This window comes from Spodoptera frugiperda, chromosome 8 (assembly GCF_023101765.2).
Source record: "Spodoptera frugiperda isolate SF20-4 chromosome 8, AGI-APGP_CSIRO_Sfru_2.0, whole genome shotgun sequence".
NCBI classification, from domain to species: domain Eukaryota; kingdom Metazoa; phylum Arthropoda; class Insecta; order Lepidoptera; family Noctuidae; genus Spodoptera; species Spodoptera frugiperda.
In genome coordinates this window covers 8,284,592-8,306,430 of record NC_064219.1, presented here as the reverse complement: position 1 = coordinate 8,306,430, position 21,839 = coordinate 8,284,592, and the positions used below count along the sequence as shown (strand labels likewise).

Genomic DNA, 21,839 nt, shown 5'->3' with positions numbered 1-21,839 from the left:
ACTTTCATGTATTATTCTCACTATTTACTGCAGCAAAAATATTCGGAATAATAATTATATTTATTCAGGTGACAACCATTGAAGAACAGTTCTGAAATAACCATATGAGATTAGCTTTGCATAAAATTGACGTCCGTTGTCGATTTTGGCCATACTTACTTCAGTGGTGCCGTCGAAATGTCGAAGTTATTCATATTGTTATTCTGCTGTGCTACATTAGTTAGTGCTCAAAGTAAGTCTAACATTAATAAAGTTTAATTCTTCATTAATTATTGTGTTTATGAGTAATGTGTTGATAAAGGGTCAAATGGGATATTTTTTTAAATCAACCTCTTAATTGTTGTAATTTAACTTTCATAAAACAACTAATGTGGTTTTTATGATTTTTGTTTACTCATATAACTATTTGACGAGACACTCGACCAGTTTTATGCCATTCTATATGCTCGTAATCATAAGCAACGTTTCGCAAAAATTCGTATCGTCAAGTAATCCAAAAAGACCATACTAATTAATCAATCACATAAGTTAGAATCACTATTTACAACACATCATATAGTGTCTGTAGAATCAATCAATGTCTTGTCTTCAATACATTGGGTGACGCGAAAGAGAGTATCAGACTCTTACTGACTAAGAACCAACCCCGTTCCTACGCCTACTTTTCGAGCCGAAGTCCAGGTATCCGCTAGACAGTTCGCAGCTCCGTTGGTATACTAGTAATAGGTTGATATTTCTGTTTGCAGTTACGAGCTGTCCCAGCGATCAGGTCTACGCATGCCGCAGTCCTTGTGGACTTACCTGCGCTACTCTTTATGACCCTTGTATACAAGTGATTCAGTGCTCATGCTACTGTAGAATTGGCTACACAAGGCTCTTTTCCAACGGACCTTGTATACCTATCACTTCTTGCCGTAAGTATTTTAGCTATTCCCACCCCAAATCCCCAAATCACTGGTCCCTAATATTACTATGGCGATTGCTTACCACCAGGTGACCACTCTGCTCATTTACCAAATATCTTGTAATATATTTTTCTTGTGTTTTTATGCGTAAACAGCGGATCTGGCTGTAACAAATTTAACTGCAGAAATACTCTTGTTTATAGAATAAAAGCAAATATGAGCCAACTGTATAAGATAAGAACAAGATTTTGTAAATTTTGTAAATAATCGTTTTATTGTTTACAGCGTCCACTACTGGATGAAGTTATGCTGATGATGGGATCCACATACGCTCATTAATATTTTCGTCCATAATCTTGATTTTGTCTAAAGATTTCACTCGTTTTAACTTCTATATGAACCCTGAACGGTATAGCCAATAATTTGACTGTTAACTTGCCAGACATCTAGTTTATTTAAATAACAATAATTGTTTTAAAATATACTGAAATTGTTAATACCGTACAGTTTAAAGTTTGATTACAATATGTGAAGACAATTATGTTGATAATATTTCCTGCATCGTTAGTAAAATACAAATTGTACTAAATATACTGAGCAGTTTTAATAGGAAAGTTGAGAAAGTATACTCATTTTATTTTATTTTTTTCAAATATATATTTATTTAAAATCATCTATAAGTGTTCGCATACGATTTTTTACTATAGGCAGAGTACACATATATGATATAATATAGTAGATAACACCTAGTTTTCACCAGTTACGTTATGACTCCCTTGTATAAATAGGAGTGAATTTGAATATGAATTATAAAGAAACAATACTGCTGTATTAGTTCAGTAGAATAAATCGTAAAAACAACTCTAAGTCAGTCACAAAAGCCAACATTTACATAATTTCCATCGTGTTCCATTCCAAACCGGGTGTAATTCTTGAAAAGATAATATGAAAATTCAAAATATTGCTGTTTCTTTCTAACCAGCCTAAAACTTATATGTTAGAAAGGGACAATGAATACAAATCTTCAACCACACGAGAACAGTGGTTCCATATTTATGTAAATGTAAGATATAATTTAAAAAACTTTTCTGGTGTGCTATGTTTCGAGAAGATTAAAAATCTGGGATGATTTGAAGACGAAATGTTATTTTTAGACATATTATTACATACAACGGGGATTTTACAACTAAGCCTTAGATATTATAGTAAGACAGAGCCGAAGTAAATGTTCTTCCTATATAGTTAAATGTAAGTATATGTTTTACCTATCAATTGTGGTAAAATAAACAAACCCTAATTGATTTATTGATTAGTAGAAAAAACATGTTACACACTTTATACAGTTAAAGTGATATAATATACCATCATTATGTAATTACTAATTCAACAAAACAAGTACAATATTTTTTCAATGACTTAAAACTAATTCATCAGAAATCCATCTTCTTGCAAAATATTAAACATTCATGTCATACATCCTTCCATTTCGCTATGAACAAATCTCACTCTGCTGCGGACGTCAGGAGAGCATTGATCATTTGTAAAATTAGGTTATCAGTAATAGAAATTATAATTTTTATTGGGCTTTTAATTAGCAAAAAGAAGACTAGATTACTAGCCCATACATATGCAATCACAGCTTAATAACTTATTAAGTTCCTTTGTCTTTTAGCTTGGCTTAAGAAAATCTCATTTGAACTAAACAAAAGACTTGACTCCATTAGCGTCAGACTACGGCACGCTACAATTTTAACTAGTTCTTGACTAGCATTTTATAAAGTACTGCAACTCCGGCGAAAAGATCCTCTCTCTCATTAAAACTGACATATTCTGAAGTTAATTTTATTACACTTCTTTGTTACGAAACTTGTACTTATATTAGCTTGTTTATTCACAATGTGTGTTATGTATATTTCCGTGACACACTATTTAAACATCACACATCACCACCAGCCTATAAGTAGCCACTGCTGACCAAAAGCCTCTTCTCACACAGAGAAGGTTTGAGCATTAATCTCCACGCTTGATCGTTAAAGCAAATATTATACAGCCAGCCCTCTAGTGAAGCTATTTGCTCGTTGCAAAGTGTAGATTCCTATGGAACGAGCAAGAAACTCCATAGGTCACTCTTATACTTGTAAACCCAACCACTAAACAAAAGTGATGCTAAACAACACCTCTAAGCTAAAATTTAGAACTAATTAACTTATGAAAAACACACCGGAACTCCAATTTGAGGCTTCAATTGAATTAGCTGTCATAGAATTAAATGAGGCACACCTCTAGACCCTCGACGTGATGCGGGTCGGAGTCCTCCCTCCCTCTCCCTCTCGAGCACTGTGGGAGGGCCATCCATCATAGCACTTCAAACGTGGGAAACACAGGATTCCGGTATTCATTTCATGGTTCACCTGACATTTTGATTTGCAAGCTTTCGATAGAAACGTTCCATGGAATGCTGATATAATTGCCAATGGGACATCCGCTGGTGACATTTCAATTACATGTTTATTGTACTTTATTTTAGAGTTCATTTTTTATTTATAAGCTTTACTCGCTCCTGCCAGCGCTTTAGCCCGCGTTCTCGATGGATAAAAATTATCCTTTCACCCAAGTCAGCACATACCCTGTATGTATACAAACAAACTTTCACATTTATAATATTAGTGTGAATGTGATAAGTGTAATTGCTTTATAAATATGATTGTATAATATGCATATTAACACGGGGACTGAAATCGTATCGATCTATATTTTATGTATGATAAATGATATTTATTTTTGCCAATTGGCTACAAGATAATACTTTTACACGTCAATCTCTAAAGTAACTAGATGAGGCCGCTATAATGCAGCGTGAGGACCGTCAATACAAAAAATCTTAAGCAAAGCGAGTATTACCTAATCAGAACTCTGCCTATCCTTTTGGAAGACAAACCACGTTCCATTTTATGAAGATGTCATTATGCTGGATAAGATCTAACAGGCTGCTGCTATCCGATATAGAACGCTCAGGCATTGAAATTTATACCCTAAGAGAGAGGGATAGAATCTACTTTTCAATGGTAAAAGTTCTGGAACAGCTGAACAATCGATTGCTCTGATGACAGCTATTGAAAGGGCCGGCTTTACACTGGAACACTAGTGATGAATGTTATTGACCAAACTGTCAAAAGATTAATGAATAGTATTAATTCGTATTAATCAATGAAATATACGAGTTTCAAATAGGTAACTGTAATTTTTAAAATGTTTTGTAGAATGTATTATGGACGAAATAGTTAATTAGTTCATGATGGTAAGTGTGAATGTCTTGAGAGTAACTGTAATCGATAGGTTCAACTCGAATACAGCAAAATGTTTAAAATAATTTCAAAATTGTGGCTTACAATTTGCCACAATTGGGAAATAGTGAGAAACGGTGAGTTATCTATAATAAAGCTGTTATCTATAATAAATTTCTCAGGATTTAATACAAGATTATTTTGAATCTGTAGACAAAATGGGAGTGAATTCTATAAATCCAAATGGTTAAACCCAGCTATTCAAATACAGTCAAGTCTCCAATAAATTGTGTCTGCGAAACTTGTGACATCTGACAGTCGGTACAAGCGTCGAAGCTAAACCTCTTTATCGGCTTCCTTGAGTCTGTTGTATGAACTGCGATAAGGAAAACTTAGTGGAGCGATGAGAATATCCGATATTGAAGGAATCAATGAATATTTAAGTTATGTTTTGGTGAACTATTTTGATATTTTTGTGTTTGTTTACTATTTAAAGCATTATCGATTGCTGCATAAAGTTCAGATAAAAAAAGGATACTTAAGGACACGACACCGCTTCAACCCAACACAACAACAATAAACTTGTCATTCAACTTTGGATTGTAAGTCTTATTGTCTTATGATATATTTCACAATATCAGTACAAAAAGGCTGCAAACGCGTGGACCGCGCGCTGACAGCTCGTTTACAGCAATTTCATTTTTATTGCTTCCGAAGCAAAAAACATCGTTCAGTGTCCGTGCCGTTTATGTGTGTAATGACCCTTATTGGGCCTCAATAAAGAAGACAGATCTGGTAGGTAATTTTATGAACCTAAGATGACATATTTGAAAAAATCTTTTAATATTGGAATGCATTTTAAGGAGTAACAGGAGCCTATTACTTTGAATGCTGATTTTCGTCATTATCTAAATTCCATTAAAGTTCCGTTTATATTATAATATGTAACTAAAGTACTTGTGTTTCAATGCCACGTTTCCCATACCCACACCCCAATCAATCTTAAACATAATTGTGTAAAGTAAATCACGTGTTTCCTTCATTTGTCCCCCAAACCATAACTATTAGGTTGGTTTATGATAATTGCTTATCCCGGACACGCTTCCGGGAATATGAACATAACTATTACTTTGAGGGGAAATAGACCATGGCTTTTTTGGTCCATGACAATAACTGTGTAGACATTATTCTTATGTATAAAAATGAAAATGATATTAACGTAATGATATTGCCCGGATACCCGAGTGTATGAAATTGCTTACTCTTTAGATAAATGGCATTTGTTAAAGGCAAATGAATAAAAAAGTCAGTTAACTAAAAATCACGGTTTACTCAAGTATGTTAATGGAGAAAAGCTCTACTAGTTTCGAGTCACAGAAGGACTCTACACTATGAGCAGCGTGCGCAGGCGCGACAATGTCACCCAGCCTGCTGTAGTAGTATGTTTCGCCATAGTTATTATAAAAATATAGAAAAGTTAAAAACCCTCACGGTTTTGACATAATTTGTCGAATGTCAGTTTCATTCCTATACATAAACTTTTTAATTTTTTTACATGCGACTGAATGGTTTTTGCCAAGAGTGTAGGTAGATCTGAAAAATTGCAGTTGACGTTCTACACTGCTATACGTAGAATTCCGTAAAACAAAGAGAAAAGCCTTCCAAAATTTTATTTAAAAAATAATAATAAAAAGGACATGAAAGAAATAAAAATTTCATGACAAAAATCTCTGCAACAAGATTTGTGTTGGAAAAGCAAAAATGTGATGTATTTATATAAAGCCCGCTGCACTTGTATTTTTTGTAAATTTTACAAGTTTTACACGATCATTTTTTACCGGCAAAAATCTGGTGTATTTGTTATTCAACAAACAGATGTGTTTATATATATTTACATATTCTATGGATCAACATGTTTTTACTCATATATTTTGTTTCCATACACATGTATTTAATGCATTTTTGTACTTCTCCATTCGAAGCTACACTTTGGAACGAGCACCTAGCTTCACTGACGGACAGACTAACAGACTATTATTTATTTTCTTAATTGTTGACATTTCAAAAGTACCTATTTATGGTTTAATTGGAATAAATGATTTGACTTTAACTTTAACTATCAAACTAAATCACCACCAACACATCATATTCAGACCTGTAATACCAATTTCAACACAGAACTGTTGACGAATGAAAATAATATTAAAGTATCTAAACCGACAACAAATAATTCCTATCAGCACAATGTATCAGTAGTGTAGTGTAAATGTACCAGAAAAATAGAATATATACAAAAGCCTTCCCTTACCGTCCGTACAACTTGAGTAAAGGAATGAGAACGATTTAACGTTTTACAAAAAGGAGGTATTTTATTGAAATGCAGACGTTCAGACGTTCGAAACAAAATTGTATGGAGAAGGCTTTGTGAGACTGTGAGACTGTGAGACTTCAAAGGATTTTTATAAGAAAGGACGATATGAAGGGATTTAGTGCTATAGTTGAAAAATAGTGATATTTTATGTTTTCGCTTTTACATTTGAATGAAACATTTTAAAGTGTTCTCTCTTTTGAGAAAATAGCCATGTTAACTTCTTTATGTTCTCAAATTGAATTAACTGGTCCGGGATACGAAATTTCTTCACTATTGTAATCTTCAAACACAACACTACCTCCCATTAAGGTCGTGGCAGATACTTTTAGAACACCTTATATATGATCGTTAGTTGCATAGTCACAAGCGTGATAGATTAACATGATATTTCTAGTTTTTATCACTTAATCGAGTCTAATGTGATAGCTTTTTTAGATTTAGATACCTATAACCAGAAGCAATAAGTTCATTTTTCCTGTGATTTTATTGTAACTTTCGAGTGGCAGCGTGACAATCCCCGCGTCGTGTGTCGCGAAATGCTACTCATGAATATGAGCATGGCTTGAAACTAGTCGAGTTCCTCGTCAAAACATTACGTGAGTAAGCCGAACATAATAATTCATTTTTCCTGTCTCAGTCCCTACAAGTAATAGCAACAACATAACGAAAAGTGCATGCACTTATTTATGACATCCAAATAATAAAATGAATAATACTCCCCTATTAATCATCATCCATAAAAGCAAAAAATACACTACGAACTATCGTTTTGCCCCAAAAATAGAAGAGACGAAAATATGACATTTTCCTTTCAATTTATAGTCAGGCGTAGTTCATAAATCTCTCTCTTTGACAACTGTGTACGACAATCTCGCTTAATTTGCGATTGGTCGGAGGCGGACCGACGATTGAATTTGTGTCAAAGTTAACTTGTTCAATCGTATTCCGGGGTACGTAGGTACATAATGATGTAACCACTAGTCTAACTGAGCTGGAACATTGGTAGATTTGAGGAGGTTTATTGAGGTTTACTTTGCGGAAGAAGGATAGTGTGTACTTAGTAAGTACTTACGTAATTGTGATGGAAACAATTGGATTTTCGAATGTCGTAAATTAGTGAGTAGAGGTCAAAGAAGTCACTAGACAAGAGTAGCCTCTCGTCAATATATTGTTTGAATTCAAATGCATAATATAAAAATAGTTTTGACGGTACGGTTGTTGCGGTGGCTGTGCAATCGGCAGCCTTGGAACGTGTAGCGGGTGCGATTCTCGCCCGGAGCAACTCTTTTCGTGTGATCCACAAATTGTTGTTCCGGGTCTAGGTTTTATGTGTATGCGACATTGTATGTTTGTAAACACACCAACGACACAGAAGAAGATCCTAAAGCTTGGCGATCCTACTTACCCCAATGAAAGTCAGCCTACGAGCCAGTCTTACGAATTTTAATTTCTTCATCACGCCCAATGAATTAAAAAAAAACACAAAATACCAAGTTGGAAAATTAAAAATATAATATATTATTATTGTTACCTACACTTTATCCCGGAAAAACATTTTACTTTCCAAAAGCAATAATTAGGTTTCCGTCTAAACAGGAAAATGATTTTAAGGAACACACAATAGGAATCAACTAGGATTGTATACTCGTATTTTATTTCCTGGTTTCCGAAATTGGCGACAACTTTGCAAACAAAATAAATAAACAAACAAACAAAGCTTTTAAGGAAATGTTTGCAAATTCTTCTTTTTGAATTAAAAGTGTTTTTTGAAAATAAGGTACTCCGCCAGAGATGTGCTATACTAAGTTGAGAGAGCATCAACCACTCATGCTTCGACTCAATTCAAAACCCATTTCTTGCGATGAGGCATAACATAAACGGACTGTATATCTCTTCTATACTATAGTAATCTCAAGCTATTTACGACCGATTAAGCACTCAATAATCTCAATCATAAATGAGGTCACCTTTGATCTCCAATCGCCTATATTATTACCTTGTTAGAGGATTTAAACAAATAAATACTGCAAAGGTTTGTAACTAATTACAATTGCATACTTGGCGCAGTAAATCGGCTGCCACGCAACGTAGAGCGGGTTCAATTCCCGCACAAAGCCACTCTTTGTGCGGCCCACAAATTATTATTTTGGATCTGTGTACCTGCTGTATGTTATGTCAACTTGTAAGTTCGTAGTGGGTGCGTACCCATGATACAAGAGAAAAGCTTTGTGTAGGGCAACGTTTTAAAAAACATATATTAGGTTATAATAAGTTAAGACAACAATGGTAATAACATTCAGATGTTGTAGAATCTAATAATTATATGAAAATGCATTCGATTTCCAAACCAACATTGACACTACTACATACTACCAAAATACTTCACACTTCTTGAAGTATAAACGAAGTTACTTACAAAATTCGCTCACACCATAAATTACTTTCCTATAAACAGCTTCCAAGCGCACCTAGCCAGAGCCACGAGTGCTACAACTAATAATTGTTTAATACAAGTTGGTGGGACACTTGCGGCCAATAAAGCGACTACACCCCTAATGTTGACTTTAATTAACAGTTTACATGAAAGCCAGTGTTTATTAGTTTCTCGAAACATAGTTTGTTGACTAAGAAGTTTGGAAGTTAGCTTAAACGCATCAGCTTTGTTTTAGGGAACGTGTGGCGTGGGATGATGTTCGTGGAAGCCGATTGAGTCGATTACTAAATCATATTAGAGTGGATTATGTGGTATAACTGTTGATGAAGGTCATGCAGTGGGTGGGAATTCGTAGATATTTCTATTTTCTTATTCTTCCCACATTAGGATTTTCTCCTGTGTCGTGGGTGCGTTTGCAAACATAAGTACAAGTTCACATACACATAACACCCAGACCCGGAACAACAGTCTCTGGATCACACAAAGAGTTGTTCCGTGCGGTAAGTGAATCCGCTACACGTTGCACGGCAGCCAGATGCCCATTCTTGCCTCTTTGCTTCGGCACGAATGGGCCGCCTCGACTGTAGTGATACCACGGCCTCACAAAAACCGACGTGAAACAACGCTTGCGTTGTGTTTCGTTGTACGAGTGAGGTTGCATGACGCCCAATTACCCCCCTTCTCAATCATCTCATTCCTCGATTCCTAAACAACCCATAAATTCCTAACCCCCAAAAGGCCAGCAATGAACTTGTAACGCCTTTTATGTTTCGGGTGCCCATGTACGCCGGAGATTGCTTACCATCAGGTTATCCGTCTGCTCCTCTACCGGCTTATACCATAAAAAATATACAAAATTAATTATCAATCTGCAATCTTACACATTAATGAAACTAATGCTTAATATTTTAACGAAAATATCAAGCATTAGTATACTTCCCAGCATACTGTTTGGTATTCCACACGGCACACGTAATGAGTCTTTATTCGCCATTACACGAAGTGATTCAGCTTGAACTGCTGTTAAGATATAATGGCCAGGCATTTGTAGCCTTATTGGTACCATAATTGAATATATAACTATGTATTTATAATAAAGCTACGAAGGAATTGGTAATGGAATTGGTTGTCCTCGGAAAAACTATTTACGTATAGTAGCCTAAAAATGGAAAATTTTAAAATCAGTTTTCACGTTATTAGCTTAGACTATGTATATTGTTTACCAACTGCATTTTTTGTATTATTTACATAACCATATTTTTGTTAAAGAAAGGCTAAATTATAAGTCCATTTAACCGACGAGCATGCATGAAAAGACTGATGACTTGATGAAGTGAAAAAGGTTTGTACGATTTCTAGCCATTGGCGTTTCATAGTCTCTGCCTACCACATGAGAGACAACCGTGAAGTATTGTACTTATAACCTATTTTTTACAATATTTTACAACTAATACTTCAGAGGGAGAGAGCCAAATCCTGAATACTCAAGCGCTATATCTTGCCTAGCCTTATGCCTTGGTTCCTGTGCCTGACTTTGTTAATATCTTATTGATCGTCCCATCAGGTCTTATTTATAAGTACATATTAATAGTATGTAAACACTCATAACTGTCAACTACACCTAAGTATCTCCTGTGAACATTGATTGACCTAATAATAAGATCGTACTCAGCCCTGATCGATTTAGACCCATTACTATGATTGATACTCCCATTTCTATTCTAAAAATATCTTCTACATACAGAAATACTTCTGAAACTCCAGTAATGTCTCCACTATATTACAGTCAATATGTGTTTTCTTCGCTCCCCCCTTAAACCGATGATAAATTATTTTTATTGCCGTAATATTCACAATGAACGTGTGCAAGTAAAAACAGGAAAACGTCGTTAAAACACACATATTGTTTGTTTATCCACCTATACGAGTATTGAGCTATCGAGTTTTATTGATACGGTACTTATAAATGTACTTCTCGGGTAGAAATTGTAATGTATGTAAAGTGGCTGTTAATAGCATTTTGAAAATCTGTCTTTCAGAGGGATTCTTTTTCAAGAGGACATGTCGTCAATATTATCTAGACTTATAAATAAAATTAGAGTGTCTGTTTGTAATATTGAAATAACCGCTTTTTACTAAATGCATACGATACATATTATACCAAAATCACATTGTTTTTTATTTTTGTCTGTCAATCTATGTCTTTGTTCCGATTAATCTCTGAAATGGTTGGATTTTGACGGGACTTTTATTGGTAGGTAGCTGAAGTACTAAGAAGAAACTTAAGTTATTTAAAAAAATATCATAAAAGAACTATTAATGTGCTTTCAAAAATAATGAAAGCGCTTTCTGATATCATACCATTTATTTTCCCATTTAATTAAATACAAATCAAATTCACATCCATTTAAAATGTAAGTACACACGATACATGTTATCTGTAGGTGTGTCGGTGTTTCCCATCACCGATAGATTAGGGAGTGAATTAATTGGAAGTATATGTGAGCACCGCTTGCTCCAACACCCGCGCCCCAAGGGAGTCGACTGAGTGGAAAGGTTGGCCATGTGTCACATCAGATAATCAGTGTAATTTATACCCCATTACATTCTATCTGGAGTTACTGTGTTTCAATTAATTCAATACATTATTTTGTACCGTTTGTATATCATTTACAAGATTTATCTTTAAGGTTGCCAACTGTACTATATTATATAGGATTGTACTATATTTCGAGGCTCTGTACTATTTACTGTTGAAGACATGTACAGTACACAAAAATACAATATTTTGCTTAATCAAAATAGTACAGTTAAAAATGTACGAATTGCAAATAATTGTAATTGGAAAATCATGAAAAAAATGCAGAGCTCTGTTTTTTATTCATTCCTACCTATTTTATTTGTAGCGTACTATATTTTTTGGATCACGTTTAAAAAAAATACTATATTGCGAAAAAAAATGTTGGTAACCCTATTTATCTTTGTGATTTATTCACAGAAATGATAAGGTTGTTTGGTTCTCAATTTGCATATTATGGTTAATGACTCTTGTTTTAGGAAGTACTCAATTCAAGCTCTTGAGTTATAGTCATCGATACCCGTTAAACCAATAAGTCAGATTTGTTTTGATAAGTAGAAATGTAACAAAACAGACTCGTTTAACATGTACAGTTTGAGCCATCGTTAGAGTGCTTTCCACCAGAAATGTGCTATGTGGCTATGCTACGAAAATATAATAGTTAGCTGTGAAACTATGTGATCGTATCGACTAATAGCACACATCCAAAGCACGCATGTTTCCATATAAAACACATAGCTTAGCTGAGTCCGCTTCCACTAGAGCAAAGCTATGTGCACAAATGAATACGATTCATGGATGCCAAACGCATCTACAGCGCACGCACCTGCCATTGTTTATTACATTAATGACCATTATTATTTTGTCAATTCAAATTGCTTAGTGACGAGGCGACCAACTTACGAAAATTTCACCAAAAAACCGTAGACACAGAGCTTATATTATGTTGGAATTTTACATTTACACACACATACACATAATAAAATGAAACCATAAAATTTTACAAGCCCAATAAAGAACCGTTCATAAAAATATGCAAACGTTGCTGGACGCAATAAACAGTAGGAAATAAATTAAAAAAAAAACAATGCATTGTAATTACTACCTACGCAGAATCTACACGAGAGGATTTGTAATTGGCTTACTGGTACCCTTTTTATGAAATAGGGTAAACGAGCAAACACATCACCTGGTGGTACGCAATTGACTTCGGCTATGGAAACCAGCAACAAAGGAGTAACAAGCGAGTTGCCAGCTTTTTGAATTAGGAATTAGAGGATTGGCGATATTTGAGAATTGTGAAGGTAGTGGGTTATCTCACTCACGCGGCGAAAACAAAACGTTAGCGTTGTTTTACGTTTAATTTTTTCCACTTGGCTTTCATATGGCTACATACATTACTTCACGCCTGTCTCCCATGTGGGTAGGCAGAGACAATGGAACTCCAAGTGCTACAAATCGTTACAGTTCGGCACAAATGGGTTGTCTTGCCTAGCCCGGAATTATATCACGCCCAAGCAGAAAATCAGCGTGAACCGACACTTGCGTTGAGTTCTAATGTCTGAGTGAGGCTCTGGCATTGCTAATATCCATGGGTGGTGTTGATTGCTTACCATCAGGTGTTCAGCTCATTTACCTTCCTATCCTATAAAAAAATGCTATTTGCAGTATATCAACATAACAAATGCGCGAGCAGAACGAGTGTAACTGGCGAGTTTAGATAACGCATGAATTATAATCTGTTACATGAGGAAGGATGCAAATGTATTCATGTGCTGGGAATGTACGGCTTTTCCTCACTCATTTCTCTACTCAGTAAAATAGAGTTTAAGTTTTATTTTTAAATCTTTTTTATTATAGTTAGGCCATTATAAATGTGTAAAAGAATGTGACTATCACATACAACTTGCGTAGGTGTAAGCGAGAGATCCGATAACAATGGATTATAACAGTTCGCACGCTTGTATTGGCCTAATGTTGATACTAGATCTAACTTATAAGTTTTTTGGTACGTAAACTATGAGTTTCCAGGTGAAATTTAGCCCTTAGATAAGACTACCCCTTACATTGCTATTTTCAGCACATTAGCAAATAAGAATAATTTATTTAAAGCAAAAACTTTTATTTCAAAATTAAAGAGCGTGCATCGAACGATATGTGTATTAAGTTTAACATCACAATATCATACGCCCGTTAGTTACAATACATGTTTTTATTTTTACTAGCTCAGAATTTTCTAATAATCTTGGAAGAAAATTTCAAGACAAAGAAGAAAAGAAGGGAGAAAATGAAGAAAAGAAATGTATGTTTGAAAAATAAACATCGGCTACATCTAAAAATGCGCCCCTACAAGAAAATCTGTAGTACAGTACCTAAACCACCTAAATATAATGCACAATATAATATAATTGCAAACCCTAAATCGCAAAATTTCCATGAGTCAATTATTACGAGACGGCAGGCCATCTCAACGTCTTTAATTTTAGATGATTCCATATCTGAATTCACAAAGGGAATTTAGCAGACTAAATTATAATACAGTTCAGGGGTTCCTATTAACGTTAAACAGGCATTTAGTGAGGAGCAGCTGCGTGGTCGGTGAAGGTGGACCGGTGGTCGGGTACCGGTGATTAGCCGGTAATTATGCAAAACGAGCGGCGAACGGACGGAATTAACATAAACACACACGGGCCCCGGGCTCCTAAATTTTACTATATGATTATTATTTAAATAATAAGATTATTTTTGAGCTTGTAATATTGAGCTCTGCTTCGTGGTGTAACTTGAAGTCTGAAGTTGATTTGATTGAAGTTACTTAATTTTTTTATTCGTTAACTTGAATAAGACACATTTTTACACCGACTTTGGCATAGACCTGTACCCTTAGTAAGATTTTGTTTTACATTCAACGAGATCGAAACAAGAGCGCCTTGATTAGCTGGCACGAATGAACCAACCAATATGAGCGCAGAACGCGCGCATCATTTAACGTAAAACAAACCCGTGCTAAGGGTACTTGATATTTTATAATAAACTCTCGACTCCAATACTTATTTACTGAAATATAAATCACAATTATAAGCAACAAGAAAAATGTAATAAAGTTTAACAAAATTTTATCAAGTTACAAAAACAAGCCCCGTCAAGACCCCGATTTTATTCTTCGTCGACTTGAAAAATTCGTTTGATTGGATTCAAGGCTCGTGAATACTAATTTTATTTTACTTTTTAATCAAAATTTTCTGCTTAAAACTCTTTGCCTTTAATTATACAATATCTGATCTTTAATTGACTGCCTCGGTGGCCGAATGCAACTGCCGAGTAAGGGGTCTCGGATTCGATTCCCGGGTCGGACGAAGTCACTGGCACAAGCTAGTTAATGATAAAATTCGTTAGTACCTTTGCCTTAAAACAGCATTTTCACTAAAACAAACTACCTACTATGGTACTACTATGCACACCCGCAACACCAGAGGAGTCACAGGTGCGTTGCCGGACTTTGTTTACTGTAAGCTCTCTGTATACCATTTTCCGCTTATGCCTGTACTAAGGAATCAGTCGATAAAATATGTATGCGCTTTGTACAATGCATGTCTAAGGAATGCTACTCATATACCTCTGCGCGTGTGTGGAATGGTTACAACGTGGAACTACGAAATTAAAATCTTAAGTTAAATAGGCTATGTTTTAGCTTTTCTTACTGAAGTTTCTTAGACTGGTTCGTTGGTCGGTTTTAACGGTGATTTGATAAGCGTGACTATCCAGCAAAGGGTCTCGAGTTCAATTCCTTGATTGACAGCAAAGAAATGCTACGGTTTTTCCAATTTAAAAATATTTTATTAACAGCGCGAAGATTGCAATAATAATTGTGTCCAATATTGCAATACATTCTAAAATAGATATTTTGTTTCTTGCAAGATAGATACGCTGCATACAAGACACCATTAATCATATTGATATTCATCATATTACTAATAATTGAAACATAGAACAAGAATTATATAACATTTAAATACCTCCTCTACATTTTCTTACCTCGATGCCTTAAGTAAGGATTGTGGCGGAGGCAGTGGATCGCGAAACATTACTGCACATCACTGACCATTGGTTGCTAGGCAACGCCGACTATTTGCTGGCAAGGAATATCAGCTTAGATATAGCAGGGAATACTCAGCATTCATAAATTACTGAAGGTACAATGTATTCTATTTATTTGTTAAATGGAGACCTTTTTTAAGGGGGAAAAATCATCCAATGACTTTTTCCGCTTTGGGCGAGGCGAGAGAGAGTCTCAAACTCTTACTGACTAAAAACCACACCGTTGCTACTCCTGCTTTTCGAGCCGGAGCTCCAATGGATAGTCCGCAGCTTCGGATCGGGTATCAGCCCTACTAGGGTACTATCTGTGGTGCTCTGATGACTCTTTGAGGCGCGCACGTAACGCAATGCGCCTAAATGGAGACCTACGCCCGAATACTGAAACGCTACTCAATTTTAAGTAGTACTTAGTTTTAACTATTCCCGAGAGAATCTTAAACTTAAGTGACGTTTAAATATTTGAACACTAGTTCCTCATTTACTTAAATTGTGTATAATTTGGAGCGAATATCTTGAAGTGCGACTACTGAGCAAGAAGCCCCAAGTTCAATTTTCAGATCTGGCTAACGGTTATAGCTGTGATTTCGAAAATTTTACAGAGTCGGGAAATGAGGCAGTATATGATAATAGGCTCACCTCCCATTAAATAAAAATGGTAGCCCTAATATTACCCTAGGGTATGCGACCCTAATTTGCACCAGTTATTTCTAAATGGGTGTGTATTTATGTATACACCTTCGCTTCAGTGATAAAAAGATGTCACGCCTTTTATCCCCGAATGGGTAGGCAGAGGTGCACATTACGGCATACAATGCACAGCCACTTTTCACCATTTGTGTTATAAGTTCCATGTAATAGGGGGTGAGCCTATTTCAATTTTTTAGAGCACAATCCCAGACTCCGTGATACTACTGAAAATTTTTCGCCCAATAATACTTTGCCCGACCCAAGAATCGAACCTTTGTCCGGCAGTCGCACTTGCAACCACTCGACCAACGAGATAAAAAGATGTTACTAGGTTTATATCAAGTACTTACTACACTTCATTACAACCTGGCTTCCTCCAGTACCTCAAATTTTATTCTAGCTACGATAACCATGTATAGTCAGGATTATGCTGACAGTCTGTCGGACGACGTGGACATCCGACGAATTTACGATGTCATAACTTACTCGCCGACACTGCGGTCGTGATGGTATTCTGTAATTGGTCGGTTAGCCATTTTGTCACGTTTTTTCTTTTTGTGTACAAAGCCAGTGTGTTGTTATGAGTGACAGGTTTGAAGTTCAGCTTTGTGTTACCAGTTAGTGTGATGGGATTAGTTCGAAATTGTGTGTTGGAAACTGACTTGCAAATGGTATGCTGTATTAACTAGCTCGTTCGCGAATTTTGAGCTGAAAAATGTTTTACAATTATAAAAAAAACTGTCATGGTGGCCTGGAGGTTTAGGGCGCCCGTTTTTCACAAGGGCGAAGGTAAAAAACCTACCAACAGCAAGTACCAATGCGACTTTTTCCAACTCAGTATTAAATGTTATCAAAACAAAAAAAAGATCTACTAGATACATGGGACTCATAACGAAACAAACAAAAGTAAAAGCATTCAAATTGAGCATTAGAATTAATTAAATACGCACGACAATAATGATATACTCACAATTACACGACAATATAACTGACAATTGATATTATATTACAAACAAATAACATTGATTAATCAACTCACCGAAGTAACACATTGAATAAGAAATTGTTCACATTTCCAAGGCACTCACGTCACGAGACGTCTGTCTCACAAGGAGTTACAAACATCGTGAATTATAAACCAAATTAACGCTCATTCTAATGAGCCTTTTACAAAGGAACACATATTTTAGAAGCATTGTGTGTTAAATTAAATTAATGGTACCTACTTGAGTAAATAAGTGTAATTTCTGTTAAACATTGAGAAATGTGTGACAATTCCGTTGTATTAAGGAAACAGTGTTAGTAAGTTGGATGTTGCTAAGTAGTTTGTATGTTAGTGCTAACTTTGTAACACATATGTTAATGTATTATCGGAATATAGTTGTAGTAACAATTCCTCTTAGTACTAGTATATCGCCTATAATATACAATGAATCGCTGAATGTGTTGCTAAGCGCAAATCTCAAGAACTGTTGAACCGATTTTAATAGGAAATCTTATGTAAGAATAAATTAACAATGCACAGACAAATAATCCAATGTGAAACAAATTTCACGTAATACACTAGGTTAGTATATTTACCACTAGAATTTGAAAGAGACCAAATAGTTTAGGCTTTTATAAGAGGAAAAAGATCATCCAATCCAATATGCATCTAGTATGCACAATACATACATACATATTACTGTCGAAGTAAATATAAATACAGATAGAATATAACTCTTGTGAAATGCATACAATGAAAAGAAGAACAAAATCTACAGAGTCGTCGTACATACACATTACAGCAGAACTCCCAAATAAATAATTTATTACTCAACCACAAATCATGATACATTGCAAAGAATTTACGATCATAATTCATGTACCTACATTCAAACGGATCGAAGACCATAAACAAGATCTGTCTTAACAATTTGTCAGGTCAGGTCCACAATAAACCTGAATCGCCGATAGATTCGCACAGTTTACATTTTATTACCACATAACATTCCGCAATATCAACTGTACATTCATTGATATAAGGTATAATATTGTTTGAGAATGAATACTAAAATAGTAGTAAAGATTTATGTATCTGAGCAGATAGGTTCGGTCGTCAGAAGCGATACGGCCCGCCCTTTAGATTCACCAAATTGACGTCAGATGATAATAAAAATAAGAAAAACAATTCAAAGCTTATACTATAAACAAAGGCTATTTGATTGGCAATAAAAAGATATAGTAGGTTTGTGTGGGTGAGGATTGATTTAAGATATTTTTAGAACGGTGTGGGTAGTACCTAAATTATCTAGGTCATTAGTTTTGTAATATCCCGATGAATCACCAATAGGTTAGATGACTAATTTTTATTTTAATGTCCGTCTTGTAGATTATTTTAAAACGTTAGACAGGATTTTTTACCCGACTGCGCCAGAAGGAGGGTTATATTTTTCGATAGTGTGTATGTATGTTTGTATAACTGTTTGGCACGCTCTGCAGCCTAAACGGCTTGATGTTATCATTACTAACTTTGACGTTCAAAAGTGCCTTCCTGGTCTATTTGAAATAAATGATTTTGATTTGATTTGATTTGATTTGATTTGATTACCTAATTGACGGACTAAATAGATTTTTAATTTTCATACCCCGTCATCATCCCTATTTATTCAAAGTAAGAGCACATTAACTATAGATCACAAATATTCTGTAACTAAATTTTTAACATAATTTTACTTATATGTAATGTTCCAAAATATACACGTTGTGCACTTTTCACAATTATCTTACTACTATTAAATATCATTAATGAGACATAATTGTTACTAAAGTGCTTTAAAAATACACCCACGTATTTAAGCAATAAATAATAGAAGTAAGTTCCAGCGCAGCGGTGTTTGTGAATAAATATCACATTTGTTGTGACGCGACCTCGAGCCGACACTCGCGCCCGCAAACTGCGACTCACGGTTTGATTCATTGTCGAGACCTCACAGTGGAGTAGTGCTGACGTGGTGATGAAGCAAAAATGGAAATCTAGAATTAATTAAGCGTTAAAATGATTAGAGTAACTGCCTCGTTGGCCGAGTCGCTGCAAGTGCGACTCAAGGCAAGGGGTCGAAAATTTCACAGTAGTAGCACGGAGTCTGGAAATGTGCCCGGTATATGGCAATAAACTCACCCCCTATTACATGGGACTTACAACATAAATTGTGAAAAGTGGGTGTACATTGTACAGTGGCATTACGTGCCATAATTCGCACCTCTGCCAATCCCGGCCCCTATCCTTAGTATAAATGGCGTGAAGACATAAAAAAAATATTAGAAAATATAATTGCTTTACTTTATTCACGGTGAAGCAAATATCAAAATCCGCCAGTTACGATAAGTAGAAATAAGTAGAAAATGGCAATTAAAAAAGGTTGGGATTACATAAAGATCGCTGATGCTCGGTCTATATCAAATACATAGACCCCAAGTCATCTAAATAACAAAAAATACGGTTTACTCACGTATATTAAAAGAGGAAAGCTATACTATTAATACCAAGTTATCTCTTAAAAACGCTTACGTAAAAAGACAAGATGAATAAAACTTAAGGATCCGCTTTAATTTTTACCGCCTGCTATTGTTATATCAGGTCTAGACTATATCCTCAGGCATCAAAATTGGTTAAGCCAAACGCGAGATAATCGTGCACAAACACACCTACATAAATGCAGGTCAAATTAAGAACCTCCTTTTTTGGAAGTCGATTAAAAATTACCGGTTTGAGTGGACCTTATATAGAACAATAATTTGTATGCAAATCTATACTATAATATATAAAGCTGAAGAGTTTGTTTTGTTTTTGAACGCGCTAATCTCCGGAACTACTGGTCCAATTTAAATAATTCTCTTTGTGTTGAACAGTTCATTTATTGAGAAAGGCTATAAAACATCATGCTATGACCAATAGGAACCGATCAGAGCGGGTCAAACCGCGCGGAAGTAGCTATAGTAACTAATACACGTCAATATAAACACAATTATCAGGTAAATTATAATTAGCGACAATAATTCACTCCGGTAATTAGCTGTCAGGTGTCAGGTCTACCAGGTGTCAGGTATCAGAGTAACGTGAGTGTACCTCCCTGGCACGTGCTGAGATGTTGGTTTAGGACCCTCCTCAACTAACTTTGTAAATATGAACAGTATTGTATCAACAACAGACACCGGTATTGTGCTTCCGCTGTATTAAATCAACTGTTCCGCAATTAGAGAACTGTAAATAAACACTAAATAGAGTTAAAGTAGTTGTACTTCAATTTTTTTTTTAAATAGAAACACTAGCTTCAGCATACGGCTTCGCCCACGTTCCCATGTGATAAAAAGTATTCTGTCACCTAAGTCAGTTTCATACCCTGTCTAAATACTAAATTTAAATAAAAACTGTTTAGTAGTTTCAGCGTGATTGACGGACAAACATCCTTAGAAACTAACATTCACGTTTATAAGTATTAAGTATAATTAGATGTGAATAAATGATTTGACTTTGACTTAAAAAGAGGAACTTTATAGACACTGTCGATAATAAAAATCTTGTTCTACAATAATAATTACGATAGTCAGTAATGTGTTTGTTTTTGCTTTTTTAAAGCTAAGTTAAATTTATCTATGCTTGACCTTAAAGCTGCAGTTACTTTATTAAAAACGGCGGGTTAATAACGTATTCCAATATTGTAACTACAAATAGTCCATTACATTGTAACAAAATTTCACGCCCGACTTTTCTATAACAGTTGACCAAACACTTAAATTTTTAAATGAGAAATTCAAAATAAGGTTACCCATTTTGAATTTTAACTCCAGCTAACCTCAACATTCAGTTTAATTTAATCGTTTTTATGGTAATAAACCGTCCCTAGATATAAAACGGCTGGCATCATAAAACCCTCAGAATACTGTCCCCTGACCGTGAACATGCTGAACATTATTCAGCCTTAATAAATTAGAACCGTAAAATATCCTAAAACATGATACCCTTTGTTACCCTTTGATAGCGTAAGCAGATATGTGTCATAAAGTCCATTTTCATTTGTAATTGTTTATAGGTTCCAAACTGGATGCCAAAGTCATAAAAAACGACTTTAACTTATTTTTCTAAGTTTTTCAATAGACTTGTCGGTTCAGCTAATCTGATAAAATTCAATGCGTCCCATCTTTTTGAAATTGGTTAAAAATGTACTTGAAAGATAGAAACTCATATTGTGTATTCTTGTATAATTATAATGAATAAATTAACCGTAATTAAAAACTCTATTCTAATAATATAACACCCACACTAGGATTTTCTCCTGTATGGGTAGGTATGATTATAAACATACCTACAAGTTCACATACACATGACACCTAGATACTAAATAACAATTTGTGGATCACACAAAGAGTTGCTCCGTGGGGGAATAGATTCCGCAGCCGGTTGCCCTAACACCGCGCTAACCGTGTAGTCCAAATTAAATAG

At 35.1% G+C, this 21,839-nt stretch overlaps 1 protein-coding gene and 1 long non-coding RNA gene across 2 annotated transcripts in view; one reads left to right on the top strand and one right to left on the bottom strand.

Moving 5' to 3' along the window:
- LOC118275515 (uncharacterized) overlaps positions 1-21,839 on the bottom strand; it is a 197,660-nt gene that overhangs the window by 36,024 nt on the left and 139,797 nt on the right. The window lies entirely within an intron of this gene.
- LOC118275519 (uncharacterized) lies at positions 106-1,495 on the top strand. Its single transcript, XR_007705508.1, has 3 exons — positions 106-232; positions 747-914; positions 1,191-1,495. It is a non-coding gene; the product is annotated as an uncharacterized LOC118275519 (long non-coding RNA).